This window comes from Trichomycterus rosablanca, chromosome 5, assembly GCF_030014385.1.
Source record: "Trichomycterus rosablanca isolate fTriRos1 chromosome 5, fTriRos1.hap1, whole genome shotgun sequence".
NCBI classification, from domain to species: Eukaryota; Metazoa; Chordata; class Actinopteri; order Siluriformes; family Trichomycteridae; genus Trichomycterus; species Trichomycterus rosablanca.
Window position 1 is genome coordinate 41,587,189 of NC_085992.1, and position 16,610 is coordinate 41,603,798.

The window sequence follows — 16,610 nt, forward strand, 5'->3', positions numbered from 1 at the left end:
TAAAATATATATGAACAAGTGTTAGTGTTGTAAAATAATACTTTTGTACTTCATTATTTTTTGCTTTAATGTAACTTGAGCTGCTGTAATAACTGACTTAGGTGCATGGTTCTGATGAAGTTTTAGTCTCACAGTCTGGAGTGGTTCAACTCGTAACCATGGCACGCAAAAAACAAATGTTAACAAAAGAACAAACATTGACTCTCCTGACTTTTAATAATATTTAGTAATTATATCAATCAAATCCACATCCCAGTAAATATCTGTTGATAAATGAAAACCATTGTGAGAGTCCCTCAAACATTAATGGTTTCACTGAGTTTGGGAGCAGTTCAGGGACAGCACAGTCCTTCCTCTCAGTCACAGAGTCACAATCAGGTATCTGTTTGCCTTTTGTAAAGACATACAGACTGCATGAACTGACACTAGTGCTGCTGCAGGATAACAGAGAAAAAACAACCCAACAGAGCCCTGCTGATAAATACATTAAAAACTGGTTTTAAAATGTTCCCGAGCACAGATGCCACTCCTTTCCATTTGCAAGAATCAAATTTAAAAACTGGAAGATCATAAAATCCGTTCAGCATTAGATCAGCCCACGGCGCCTCTTCAGCTCAGCAAAAACTGCTTCGCCAGACGTTCCATTTTATACCGTTTTCACACCGAGGTTCCAAATGTGACTCTTTATCTTAAAAGCCCAGGCACGGAAATGAAAAGACATGAGCTTATAAGAGAGTAAAGTAGACCGTCTGAAGCAGCAAACTGCAGCAGAGGGGAGGACACCGAGTGGGGGCCCAAAGCCAAGCTTACAGAACAGTCATTAAGATTCTGCACTTACCTGGGAGTGCAGTGGAGCTTACAATCAATCACATGTCAGTTTGGACCTGGATGTTAGAACATGGCTGTCAAGGTTTGGATTTTTATCAATTAATGTTAGTAGAAAATGACGGCAGTATTTTATTATTTCTGTGTCTCGTAGACATGGACTCAGTCACTCGCATAAGTGAGTAAGATGTTGATATTGTAGTAGATATGGTGCCAGGACTATTGATGCTATACTATAATAATAACCATTTTTACACAGGCGTTTGAGTGAAATACCTTAGTTAACTGGACATTCAATGTAAAAAAAAAATACTACACCTAAATTTACTTTCATTCACTGTCTGTCTTACAGATGCTATTAAATGTATAACCGTGTGTCCCATTAGGAATATAATCCGTTATTTTGTAAATGTGCTTATAATTAAAAACCTCCAAACTTTTCCCGGTTGTGAAGTAAAACACGAACTCGTTAGAAAACCAATCAAGAGTTTCATTGACACGTCATCTGTGTGACGCTGCAAACTGAATAAATGCAAATAACAGCATTTCTTACAAAAAATTTAAATCAGAAGGTCTGATTGGTTCAGAAAGCGGTTCTTACAATCATTAGCGCCAATTCTTTAGGAGCGTTCCGTTCCATTCACCGCAGTTGTTCCTGTGAAGTGCACTACGTAGGGTATTCCACCATTTTAAGTGAGATTCCAATCCAAAGGTAACAATAATATTCAAATGAAGTGAACTTCAAACTGTGTAGGGAGCTGCGCTGCTGTCTTACTGCCTACATAGGCAGCTGCCTAAGTAGAGAGGATTCTAATAAGTCATTAATTTATAAGGAAGGTTATTAGAAAGCGCTACTCAGACAGCGATTCCATCAATGGGATGGCAAGCCTGATGCGATGACAAGCCTAAATTTGCAAATAAATACACTTGTGCAAGTTTATAAGAATTAAAAATCAATAATTATTTATTTACGTTTACAAATAACTCTTCACACCATCCACCATGTTCTTTATTTTTCTGTGAGAAAAGTTGTGCCGCACTGAATGCTGGGATTGCCTTCACCGCAAAGGCAGCATCGGATGCTCCCTCGTTCTTAAGTCAAAATACTGTTGAAATTTTAATATACCTTACTAGTGAGCATATTAAGGCATCTAGGATTTCGAACGCCTCATTTTTGTGTCCCCAGTACTGATCATTGTCTTTATTAAGTAAATTTTAAACAATACAATTTTATAAACACCTTACTTAAATAATTAACACTTTCAAATACTAAACACAATGTTTTCTACCCCCCAAAATAAAATCACTGTATACTGTTTTTATCTCTTAGATACCAGAGGTTTCCCCATGTCCCCAGTGCTGTACATTCTGATTTAGTGATGGATATATGAGGTTTAATGAGTTTGATTTTATTGCTGATTATAAGGGTTTTTCACACGTCCCTCAGGTTGCTGTCCACCCTGTTATTTCTTACTACTGTCTCTTAAAACGAAGAGCTGTTTTGCATACTGACATCATTTCCTGGAGCTCACATGATCTTTTTGGAGGGAAAACAACTGTGGAAGATGAACGGCTTATTAAACTCCTCATTTTAATGTTGTTTTTTCCACATTTTATCCTAAAAGTCTTATATGGTCAACCATAACATGTCCACCCTGTTATGGGATATATGAGAAAAAGCAATACGATTTGATCATTTTAAAAATAATAATACTAAAAAGCAGAGAATTCTTTGTCTGAATTCAATTTTATGCTAGCATGGTTTTGCTCACTTGGTAGCTAATGGCTAAGTTTATGTCAGAATGTCCACCCTGTTATGGTCCACCCTGTTACAACCTAATACGTAACAGGCTGGACGTCACAGTGTATATGAGTGTACATGTGTAATTTAGCCTCACCAATATTAGTTTGGAAAAGTATCACATGTCCTATTTATAATAAAACATGAAAAACAAATAAAAACAGTGTTTCATTTTCAAAAACTTTTAAGGTCCAAAAGGCACCCAATCCCAGGAATGACCCATATGTAAGTCGCTGATGCCGCACTGAGACTTCATGAAGGTCCGTCCCTCGGTTACTTACATCTGTCACCTCATGAGCTCTGCACAGAAGCTGCGATGCATGAAATGCATTTCTAGAGCGAGAGGTGTACACCGAGATAAAATAAGCTTTTGCTTTTCTTTTTGAAAGTTAATAAGCACTAATGTCAGAGCAGAAATTATTTTCGTATTAGATGTGGTCAGAATTTCATTTAGTGGAATCCATTTGTCATGTTTACATGACACCCTGTGGCACTCTGCCTCACGCACCTCGTGAAAAGATGGATTCTGGTTTTCTTTAAACATATGAATATTCTGAACAGGGATGAAGTAAATCAAAGCAGCGTTCTTAGTAAATTTAAGTTCATTTGCTTTGTCACTGGGGGTGAAGGTATGCATCCCTTGAGGCCATGTTGAATGTAATTGTACCTCTCTGCCAGTGTGGCAGCCATCGCTCTCAGTGATGGAGAAAATCTGCCACTTACACACACACACACACACACACACACGCACAGAGAGAGCTCAGTCACACTGACACACTGCAGATTTTACACAGAATAATATTATCACACAAAGTAATATTATAGTGCATGTAATAAATAAATGTTACAATCTGTTTAATCAGTGTATTCTGTCTGATTAAAGATACAACTGTAACATTTGGTGGTATCTATAGATACAACTGTGTGACCTTTTTTAGTATCAGACAGCCTACATTCCTACTAAGACATTAATGATTTTCTCCAGGGCTGCAAGATTGTTTGTTGGTTTATTAGGATTTTAACGTCATGTTTTACACTTTGGTTACATTCATGACAGGAACAGTAGTTACTCATTACACAAGGTTCATCAGTTCACAAGGTTATATCAAACACAGTCATGGAAAATGTATTATCTCCAATTCTCCTCACTAGCATGTCTTTGGACTGTGGGAGGAAACCGGAGCACCCACCTGCAGCTGTGGAGCAGACACGACAGGCAAAACGAAACCGCTGGAAGTATGCCAGCTTGTAAGCTCGCGAAGGCGCGTTCGGCTTCGTGCAACGCTCGCGAACTTAGTTTCGCAGGAAGTATGAGGAGCCCTTTACAGTAGGGATGTAACGATGCAACGATGTAACTTTATCATAATTTCTTCAATTCTTCAATTTCATTTTGTTAAAAAAATTCTGAAAAAATCGTATTGTGAACCTAGTATCGTGAATCGTATCGCATTGTGGGTAGTGTGTATTGTTACATCCCTACTTTACAGTAGTAACTCAACGCCCCTTAAACTCAAAATCTTTGAAACTCAATGCCCTTCATCAAGAAATTTGTACCCTTACACTCAACGTTTCCCTTAAACTCAACGTGTTCCGTTTTTTTTCTTTAGTACAATAAGTCACGTCAAGCTCCGTAGAAAATAGCGGTACAGATAGCACAAAAGCTGTTTTGCCACTTCTCATGTGAATGCACCTCTACTGAACAGAAAACGGTATTCCAAGATTAAGCACCTCCATGATTAAGAAGCATAAGGAAACAATAAAGAAGTAAAGATAGTGCAAGTTTCATTGTATTTTTTAGGGATGTCCCGATCACGTGTTTTTTGTTCCCGATCCCGATCCCGATCTTTAATTTTGATCCCGATCCGATACCGAGTCTCAAACCGATACTTGTATTTTCTAGATATTGTCTAGATAAGAACTAGACTAATACTGTTCACACAGTGCACACTTCAAGTGCATTACAGTTATTCAAATTAATCCAATGTATATGTTTAACAACTGAATAGATCTGCAGTGCTGTAGGAAAAAAATTGCCTGCTGTGTTGTAACTGTAACAAACTTTTCTGTGGTTGTATTGTGACAATGGTATGATGAACATTTCTATGTGAGGTGAGTGTGTTTTGACCATTTGGGGCTTCCATAGTGCATGGAATAGCGCGCTATTTGGTACCATAACAGAAGAAGTTAATAAAGTGTTATGCTCGGACGCTCGGTTACATAACTAAGCCAATCAGAGAGCTTGATACTGAGATGTCGTTCAGTCTTGTAACACGTAAAAGCTGTATGTTATGGTCCTGAAGTTTTCATACTCAAATTAAAAGCTATTGTTTTGTAAACCGGGGTGATCCTTGACTCACACACCATATAAATAGTAAAATTCTACAGTAATGAACGCAGCTCTGCTCCTACCGCCTTGTGAAACGCTCGCATTGCAGACATTACACTTCACTGTTGGACTTGTTTCACTTTCCAATTTAAGGTATTTCCACACAGTGGACATGCTGACGTAAAACAAATGATCGGCTTAGGATCGGCCTTAGTAAAGCCGGTACCGATCAGTTAAAAAATGCCTTGATTGGCCCCGATTCCGATCTTTGAGATCAGATCGGGACATCCCTAGTATTTTTTATTGATTTTTAACTGTTTTAATTGTATTTCAGTGTTTTATATTATATTTGTGTTATTTTCAGTGTATAAGTGTCAAAAACAACCCCATTATTTTACATTAGCCTAAAATATACGTAGTTCCATAGGACCATGGAGCGCATTAACATGTTTCCCAAACATCCTTATGTGAAAAACTACCTTGAAACTTGTAATTTGTACCCTTAAACTCAACGTTTCCCTTAAACTCAAAGTTAATTATTAACTTCTCTCCACTCATAAAATTTCTCGCTCGTTTTAGTACAATAAGTTACTTTAAGCTTTGTGCACCGCAACACTGCAACAAAAGCTATTTTGCCGCTTCTCATGTGAATGCACCTATACTGAACGGAATACTGTATTCCAAGATCAAGCATCGCCACGATTAAGAAGTGTAAAGAAACAATAAAAAAATAACGGTAAAGAGCTTTATAGGTTTTATTGTATTTTTTATTGATTCTTAACTGTTTTTAATTTATAATTATATTTGTGTTATTTTCAGGGTATAAGTGTCAAAAACAGCCCCATTATTTTACATTAGCCTTAAATATATGCAGTTCCACAGGACCATGGAACACATTAACCGGTTTCCCATACATCCTTATGGCAAAAAAATAAAAATACTATACCTTGAAACTCAACGCCTTTTAAACTCAACACCACTCCCAGAACCAACTGGCGTTGAGTTTCAAGATACCACTGTGATAAAAAAAAAAATTTAAAGACATGATAGTAGTGTGTCGTATGTGTCCTATTTTCAAATGGATTATGTGTGTTATGTAAACTACCTGTCAATGGATTAGATTAGAAAATATGTCAAATCTGACCTCTCAATCCTGCAATTTGGACAAGAACTGGATCCAATAGCAATTCTTAATAGTGGATGATAGTGAAAATGTTCCTAGTAAACAATGACCTCTACAGAAGTCCTGACATGAATACACTTAAACCTGGTTAAAAGAAACTGGCTAAATGAAGCCTGATATGAACATTATAATAAGCAGTACATCTGAGAAAGCAAAACACTAGAGAGAATGTACATAATCATATCTGAGAAAAACGAATTTAAAAAAGCCAGGCTGACAATGAAATGCTAAAAGCTTTAAATATATGATTAACACCAGCTCTAAATCAGTGCAAATAAAATATGCACTGCTTGTTAGTTATTATGAATGATTTACAGCCAGTCAAAGCTGCCTATTATAATAAGCAATAGCTTTGTCAGTATCATTAATCAGTTCCAAGACACACAGAGCGGTTAATCTTAGGTAATTGAATTAGTTGGCAAGTAATACATACAAACTTGGACACATCTTTGAGAATATTGCATCTGTCATTGTGTATTTATTAGAGACCTACGGCTCATGATAGATTTACTAAACTGCATTATTTCTGTTTCAACTGTCGCTCAATAAAAGATGCCATGGTGTAATCAAAACAACAGACATTATGCGAAACACTATATCCAGCAGCTCTGTCTGTCTAAATTAAGAGCAGATCTGAATCAATCCTCCCTGAAGACGAGGCTTGTCTAAGTTACAACATTTGATTTTCCTGTGCCTGATCTCCAACTCTCAGCCAGCCTGTCTATCAAACGTAAATGAACAGAGCAGCAGGGTAAACTGCTTGACACTGAGAACACAGCTCGATGAATTTGCCGCAGTCAGAAAAGGACAATATGCTTGTTTTACTTGAGGTGAATTTGCGAGTCACATGGCTGTCAGATTCAAGTCAAGACAAATGTATTTATATAGGGCCGCTCGGGTGGCGCAGCGGTAAAAACACACGCTGGAACCAGAGCTGGGATCTTGAATACATCGTATCGAATCATAGCTCTGCCTGCCGGCTGAGGCTGAGCAACCACATGAACAACGATTGGCCTGTTGTTTAGATAGGGGCGGGTCTAAGCCGGATGGGGTCTCTCTTTCTCATGACTGGTGCAATTACGACCTCTGCTAGCTGATTGATGGCGCCTGCACAGAGATTGCTCTCAGGGTGTGTCTTTCCGTACACAACGCTGAACTGCACTGCACTCGTCAAAGTGTAGGTGACAAGATGCATACGGCATGCTGCCCACGTGTCGGAGGGGGTGTGGGTTAGCTTCGTTCTCCTCAATCGGAGCAGGGTTCGGCATTGGTGGAGAGGAAGAATGACGCAATCAGGCAATTGGACGCGCTAAAAAAAGGGAGAAATAGGGGAGAAAATGCATAAAGAAAATATATTTTAAAAAATTATTTATATAGAGCTTTTTACAATGGACATTGTCTCAAAGCAACTTTACAGAATCCAGGACCAACAGACAAAAAATCCCTAGTGAGTAAGCCGAGGGCAACAGTGGCAAGGAAAAACTGACTTAAAAATACAGGAAGAACCCTTGAGAAGAACCAGACTCAGCAGGAACCCCCATCCATTTCAATAAATAGGATTTATACAGATCATACAAACACAAAATTAAATTGAACTGAAAGTTATAACTAGCAAAAAAAATATTTGGAGTTCCTCATTGTTCAGTCCAGTCTGTGATAAAGTCCGTTATAAGGAGTCCGTCACATCTAGTAGGAGCAGCATTGTTGGCACTGCAGGATCAGATGTGAGATTTTAATCCACAGTGAGCTTTTATCTCTCCTGAAATGTGAAGCCAAACACTTTGTGATGAGGCAAAAATTTTGATTGCGGAACATTTTTACAGGACATTTTGCCGGGCTCTGAGGTTACATATTGTGCCGGCGTAGTTCAGTGTCGTTTAGGATTCAGGGTTGTTCTTCTGCCGGCCAAAATGGGATCCAGTCAGTGTAACATCTTCTCCATTCATTTTTCAAAGAACGTCAAATTAAACATGCATGAACTCATGACAGGGTGCGCTTGGAAGTCCCTATCTGAGGGTGAAGCACTTAGTGTGACACAAGCTACCTAATGCTTCAGCCGTCACATCCTGGTCACATTGTCAGACTGATGGCTGGAAGCGGTCTACAACAAGGCTTTTTATTTGAGGACATAAAGTGACTTTTGAATAATAGCATGAGCTCAAACTCAAGTTCCTTGCCTTTGGTATAGCAGTAAATTCTAAATATAAAAAAAAATGTAGTCAGACTGCAGACACACACCGATCAGCCATAACATTAAAACCACCTCCTTGTTTCTACACACATTGTACATGTTATCAGCTCCCCTTACCATATAGAAGCACTTTGTAGTTCTACAATCACTGACTGTAGTCCATCTGTTTCTCTGCATACTTTGTTAGCCCCTTTTCATGCTGTTCTTCAATGGTCAGGACCCCCACAGGACCACTACAGAGCAGGTATTATTTGGGTGGTGGATCATTCTCAGCACTGCAGTGACACTGACGATGGTGGTGGTGTGTTAGTGTGTGTTGTGCTAGTATGAGTGGATAAGACACAGTAATGCTGATGAAGTTTTTAAACACCTCTCTGTCACTGCTGGACTGAGAATAGTCCACCAACCAAAAACATCCAGCCAACAGCGCCCCATGGGCAGCGTCCTGTGACCACTGATGAAGGTCTAGAAGATGACCAACTCAAACAGCAGCACAACACACACTAACACACCACTACCATGTCAGTGTCACTGCAGTGCTGAGAATGATCCACCACCTAATAATACCTGCTCTGTGGTGGTCCTGTGGGGGTCCTGACCATTGAAGAACAGGGTGAAAGCAGCCTAAAAAGGTATGTAGAGAAACAGATGGACTACAGTCAGTAATTGTAGAACTACAAAGTGCTTCTATAGATGATATATAGGACATAGATGTATCTCGATTAATAATTCGTTTTAATTTCTACTATTCCACCAGTGTCAGTGTCTGTTGTGTGGTGTCCATAATATGCTAGCATTAGTGTCTTGTTTTAGACAATATAACAAATCTAGTATGTTTTTAATCTGCTTCTCAGTTTTATTCCCCCATTGCAAAGATAAGACGGCTGGGCAACAGTTAGTGTTGGTGCTGCACAGCTTACAGGGCCTATGTTTAATCTCATCTGTTTAAGTACATTTACACTTGTTATTTAACAGACACTTTTGTCCAATTACAACAACTGTGACCAAATACAATCCTGTCTTATGTCCAGTCTTATGTGGTTGTGTATCACAAGTCTGGATATTGATCTACAGATTTCCATTCTTTAAATAAAGTAACCTACCTAAGCTGTAGCTAACTCCACAGGTCCACCCTCTATGATAAGAATCAGTACCAGAGTATCAGATGTGAGAAGTACTCGCTAAGTTAATAAGTGCAGCTGATTTCACATGTCAAAAGGAATGAATAGCGCTGTGCTAATCCCCTAGCGGAGCACGTGCACACACACACACAGACGCTAAGTCTGACTTATGGCGGAGTGTGGGTGTGTGCGGCCGATGACGTTCCACTCGGCGATGAATAAACACTGGCCAATTATTTCACAACTCCCCACAATACACACTAACAGTTAAATGTCAACCTGTCAAAACAATGATTTGGCGCTTTAAGAGGCTAACAGGTCTCTTACTGTGACTAGCGGCAATAAGGTGTGAGGTGTGTTAAGAGTACTTAACATGAGCTAAAGAACAAGTTTAACCCTGTTTTACACTATAAATCATTCACAGACACGGTTTAAGCTCAGCACTCAGATTAAAGCAATTGTTTATGTTTCTTCCTTTTTTTGTTATATGGGCGTAAAGGAAAACACCTAGTCGTTGCACCTTGGTCGGACACTTTCGGGACATAACTTTTGGGCAATTGCTGTGTAATTACAAATCATTATATAATCTAATGCGGTTGCTATTGTAAGATCAGCTTCTGCTCAATCAGATTAGTCATGTTAAGTAGTACTGGGCAAATTCCTGTGACCTTTAACACCACTGTTTCCCCCATTTGTGTTTCCAGTTTTAAAAAAAAAAATTACTGCCATGTACACACCGATCAGCCATAACATTAAAACCACCTTCTGGTTTCTACACTCACTGTCCATTGTATCAGCTCCACTTATCACATAGAAGACATGGTGGTGGTGTGTTAGTGTGTGTTGTGCTGGTATGAGTGGATCAGACTTTTGAAACACCTCACTGTCACTGCTGGACTGAGAATAGTCCACCAACCAAAAATATCGAGCCAACAGTGCCCCATGGGCAGCGTCCTGTGACCACCGATGAAGGTCTAGAAGATGACCAACTCCAACAGCAGCAACAGTTGAGTGATCGTCTCTGACTTTACATCTACAAGGTGGACCAACTAGGTAGGAGTGTCTAATAGAGTGGACAGTGAGTGGACACTGTATTTATAAACTCCAGCAGCGCTGCTGTGTCTGATCCACTCATACCAGCACAACACACACTAACACGCCACCACCATGTCAGTGTCACTGCAGTGCTGAGAATGATTCAACACCCAAATAATACCTGCTCTGTAGTGGTCCTGTGGGGGTCCTGACCATTGAAGACAAAAGTAATCGTCACAAACTATATACACAGATACTATGGACTATTGTTTTACTGTAGTAAAGTTTATGTAGTATTGTTACAAAGGGCTGTTTGCAAAAACCCGTTCCGGCATTTATGTGTTTTTATTGAAACAAATCACAACATCAGACTGGCCATCTCAAATGTTTTCTGTTCAAGTAGTTACCAATTACATTGTTTATGAATGTATTAAATATGCCTGGGAGAACACAGGCATATTAAAAATATACTTCAAATCTGTGGTAAACAATAAATATGCGCTTTAGAATCTAATTCAATCCAATCCACTTTACTTGGAATGACACACCTGGTTTATTTTATAATCTAAGTTTGCAATTTAATCAGAAACTGAACCATGAAACCAAGTCTGTTCTTTTACCTATAGTCCAAAACAACTCTAGTTCTTTCTTTATTATACAAGAAGAATGGAATAATCACTACAGTAAAGTTATTAAAGCTGGTCCAAAACATGAAGCCCCTATCTGAAGTACTGAATGTAAACTGTAGACACATTCTCCATTCCTGACTCACACAAAGTTAGTTTTGAAATACAAAAGACAAGTACTACTGATAGAAAAGACAAGTATTTAAAAGCAGTTTGTTTAAAACATTCCAAAATGTTCCCGACAAATATCATATAAGTACGGACATTCATTTACAAACTATCCTACAATATCTAAATAAAGCAAACAACACATTTGGTCCCTGACGTACGACGCATATGACACCAAATTACCTCTCACCTTTGCACCAAAGCCAATTGAGTGTGAAAAGCGCAGGGAGGCTTTTACATTATCAGTACTCACACAGCCATGTAAACATTGCCTCAGATTGAACAGTGTTTAAGATTTAGCCAAGCTATTGTAATGTGACAGCAGTAAGGAAGTAGCAGCAGCAGAGCAAAGTACCTCCATTAATGGCTTACAGGTTTCCTAACGTCAGAACAGTTTCACTGCTTGTGAAACCTATGAATGAAAGCAGGAACTTTCACAACAGTACAAACAAAAAAACAACAAATGGCATAACAGAAGCTCGACAGAAACTTCACAGTTATACCTATAAACATTTACTACACTATTACTAAATTAGGTTCAGGATTACATTCCAAAAATGTATAAAGCTAATTATGCAATATACATCAGTAAATACTAGGTTTATTACATTGTTTATTTTTATGTAAAGTATGAAGTAATTGATTTTAACACTTCAAGTTACCTGAATTTCATAGCAAAACATCACACTTGGATTGTGCATAGTTTTGATTGTTTTTTGTGTATTTGCTTAATTAAAATGGCAACTTTCGGTTAGGCAAAAATTAGGGCTGGACCGATCCGATACTCTGATATTGGCCCAAATCACTGGATCGGATATCGGAAGGAAAAAACGTGTAATCCGATCCAATACTGTTGCTTAATGTAAATAACACTTAATGTAAATAAGGCCGTTCAGAAATGAAAACACACTGATCTACTTAAACTTTTAGCATTTTAAAAAATCATCTACTACTGTCACATCTAAAAACACTGTTTACGGCATGTCGTATAAAGTTTTTAGATTATTAGATTAGATTTAGATTATTAAAAACCAAAGCACACTTATTAAAAACCCTGCTGGATTTTGAAGAGGACATCTGTGGCTAAACGGGAAACGGTGTAGTTTGTTTTATTTCATAACACTAATGGATTAAGTTTCGTTGAGGATGTCAGAGATCTCCAAGCCGGGTTATTTTTTTATTATTTTATTGTTTATAATAATAATTTTCAATATAAAATTATAATTTATTTGTTAAATACAAATAAACTTGCACTTTAAATTTTATTTTAAATGTTTCTACGGTGCTGTTAAACAAGCCAAAAATGCTGCTAAATGTTCTGTGTGTAAAAGTGAAAATAAAAACAGCAGTTTAGCGTAAGTGTGATGTTGTAGGTTCTGTATTTATTCCTTTAGAATATTTGTTACACAGTCTGAGCATTGTTATTTAGATAGCTGGTTTAACCATGGTGCATTGAGACGTATTATTACTGCTTAGTTGTTTGAGAGGAGAAATGACTGTATCGGATTGGTATTGGTATCGGCAGATACTCAATTTGCAGTATCGGTATCGGACTTCAAAAAGTGGTATCAAGCCAGCCCTAGCAAAAATAGAAGCTAAATTTAAATTACTTCATAAAAAAATTAAATCACTGGACCATGTATTGAAGTAAGAAGCAGGGTAATTTATAATTATTTCCCATTGTGTACCACTAGTGTAATCTCTGATTTTCACTAATAGGTTTTCTATATTTATTACTTGTGTATTAATTCTGTTTAAACTTATCATACCACATCTGAAAGCACTTATATAATAACGCTTATAATAACACTTATATATAAGTATAATAACACTTACTATAATAACTTACTTCCTTGGTTAATATGTATATAGCTAATTCAGCTCTGCACCAATACAATTATGATACAGAAAATTATTACTGACTCCTCACACCCTGGCCATAACTTCATTCAACCCCTCCCCACACTAAAACTTCCAGATTCAAGAGCATGTTCTTCCCTCATGCCATCTCCCATAAATAAATGACTGACAATACAGACTTTTGCCATCGGTATATTACCATATATTGTGTACCTCTGATTGGTCACTGAATACTGTACATACATACATGCACACGTCCATACATTTTCTATATGTTGCATGTATATAGTCTTATAGTTTGTATATTTTTGTGTTTAACGTTTAATGTTCTTGTGCATTGTCTGCAACTTGTACATTGCTTGTATACTGGATTTATACTAGAGAGATACCATCAGCCAGAACCAAATTCCTTGTGTGTATCCACATACTTAAAAAGCCAAAAAATCTGATTCTGATACAGTATTAGACATCAGAGTTTCAGAGACAAAAAGCAAATTTATTCATAAAGAAAAAGGAGGGAAACTGAACCCTGAACAAGGCAGCATGAGGTTAATCTATACTGATATCAGTATGATACTGTTAAATCACTCTCTGTGTCTAAACTAGTAGGTGTTATAAGAGTAAGTCTCATTCTGTACTGGATTTAAACCTGAGTGTTTTCTTGTGCACCATGTAGATGTAAATACATGCAAATTGTTTTTGGTCTGACAGGACTTTGTGTGGTTAAAGAATCAAATGAAGTTACTTTCCTGTAAGTGAAACGAGTGAGTTTTAACACGTCTTTTTAAGGATAGAAATACTTGAACTTGTGGCTTTTAATCCAATGTAAATACATTTTCTGTTTTGGTAATGAAAAACCTGCATCAGAATTGTTGTTGACCTGAGAGAATCTTAATTCACAGTATAGAGTTGCCACATTAAACTAGCTTTAATTGTTTAGACTCACACCATAGTTCATTTTAAATTCTAGATTCACCATAATCTTACAAACTTTATAAATAAATAGAATAATGTGTACTTAAATGTTGCTTACACCATCTAATTTTGAAAGGTACAAACATCCACCTTTTGTGGCTCCCTATTACATTAAAAAATAAATAAATAAATAAATGAATAAATACTTTGATTGCCAACTTGTTTGCTAAACTAGAATGTATAAAAAGAACTGGTGGTTAAGGCACTGAGTCTAACCACAATTAAATAGCTATTATATTATTAATTGATGCTTTTATTTATTTCTATTTATTTATTATTTATTACTATTTCTGTTACAAGCACATCTTATCTTCTTATCTGTGGTTTTGCTAGGTGTGTTTTGCTGGTAGAGAATTCGGTCTCCTAAAATATCCAACTTTCTCTTACTTTTAGGGGACCTAACTTCTGAGCACTGTTTGTAAGTTGTTCTCTGTGTCTGACTGGGTTTCCTCTGGACACTCGAGTTCTACTTTTACCCGCCAAAGTCAGAAGTTAAAGTAACAGTGAACGGGCTGCACTTCATTTAAGCAGCATTAGTGTAAGTAATAAAAGGGTAAGTTTCCCTGTGATAGACCACCTTGCACCTATGTTTTAGGCAGCACAAGACCGACTGATTAAGGAGGAAAAACAAGAATGTTGGAATAAGTAAGTAAACAGGGCTTAATTGACCAAATAATACATTTACATTTTCGGCATTTAGCAGACGCCTTTATCCAAAGCGACTTACATTACAGTTACAGTATACAGTCTGAGCAATTAAGGGTTAAGGGCCTTGCTCAAGGGCCCAACAGCAGCAACCTGGCAGTGGTGGGGCTTGAACCAGCGACCTTCTGGTTACCTTACCACTAGGCTACTGCTTAACTGCTTAATAAACATTCATGACCTCTCTGACAAAATACAACATCAGTATCATATGGTGAACTCATCCACCCTTGATGAGCACTACCAGGATGAATGAAACTCTCATTTTCTACTCTATTTAAACCTGAGTGTTTTCTTCTACACCATGTAAATGGAAATTCATGCAAATGCGTTTGGATCTGACAGGACTTGGTGGCTGAAGAGTCGGATGGAGTTGCTTCGGCTAACAATGGCGCAGCTCAAGCTTTGCGCTTATTGCTGAAAGTCTGTTTCCATAAATTCCCTCAGAAGAGCGCTAACAAGGGGAGACGGGGCCGCTCTTTCCAGCTGATCGAATCTGATCTCTCCCTGCGGACGAATCAAACTGATCTGGGGATCGAAATGATCGCTTGGATGTATAAGCACGGTGCAGAAACACTGAACTTCTTGGCTTGTGTTAGATAGACATGTATGTGCGGACAATACCGCGGCGCGCTGGGTTGCGCTGGGTTGCGCTGGATCGGGACACCAGTTAGCGCAATAAATTAAATCATTACACTATACATGGTTTAAAGCATTAGTGCGAGTCTATTGTTAAGTCGTATTAGAACACTAGTGGTATTTTATTGCTGAATAAGCAGTGTAAAAAGTATAGGCTGGTAATCTCACATTCATGTAGCGATCAAGCTCTCAAAGTCACCCATCATACACGGAGAAATACTAATATATATTTTAACCATCTTAACAACACCTAACAGAATGTCACTATAGCTCTGATACTATAAATCAACAAATTAACACCAGATCGGTCCAGAAACGTGGAAAAGCGGACTGCTCCGACAGTATCATCTGTTTCCACAGATCACTCACTACAAAAGCTGCATTCCGCGTCCATCATTCACACCAGCATTCCCAGTCCCGGATCCGTTCTTTTACTTCCACAGAACGAACCGGTTTCCTCGGTCCGATCCATAAATACCAAGTTGTGAACAGTGAAGCGCTACGGCGATCCTTAAAGCCTCCTCCGCTCCATTGTTAGCTGAGGTCGGCGCTAGCTTTCCAGGCTACACGCATTCACACGTTCAAATGCACCGCACACAAAAAAAAGCTCGCAGAAATGTGAAATCGGCTCCAACTTACTTTTAGATTCGATCCGAACGGTGTTCCGGGAAAAATCCAGCTCCAGTCGGGTTGTGTTATTAATTTCTCTCATAGGGACTTTTGCAAACAGTGGTGGAAAAGGCGCACAAGGCTTTCGCCGGAGTGCGAGTGCCTGAATCAACTAGCGTAGAGCTCGGCACGTTGAAGTGTCAAATTACACGAGCTATTCTATTACAAGAGCCACGCTCAGCGGCTACTGCCAAAACATGTCCCAGACTCTCCCAGTGCCGTGAGAATACACTGAAGAGCTGCTCTCCACACTGGATTCTGCTTCTACTGATCCTCCACACACACTGGATTCAGCTTCTACTGATCCTCCACACAAACTGGATTCAGCTTCTACTGATCCTCCACAAACACTGGATTCAGCTTCTACTGATCCTCCACACGCATTGGATTCAGCTTTTACTGATCCTCCACACACACTGGATTCAGCTTCTACTGATCCTCCACACACACTGGATTAAGCTTCTACTGATCCTCCACACACACTGGATT

At 38.4% G+C, this 16,610-nt stretch overlaps 1 protein-coding gene across 1 annotated transcript in view; it reads right to left on the minus strand.

Moving 5' to 3' along the window:
* Positions 1–16,177, minus strand: part of LOC134315286 (zinc finger MIZ domain-containing protein 1-like) — a 212,268-nt gene extending 196,091 nt beyond the window's left edge. Inside the window, exon 1 of the mRNA XM_062996373.1 lies at positions 16,092–16,177. The gene's annotated coding sequence lies outside the window, so the exon portion shown is untranslated. The remainder of the gene's footprint in view (positions 1–16,091) is intronic.
* Positions 16,178–16,610: the final 433 nt, after the last annotated feature.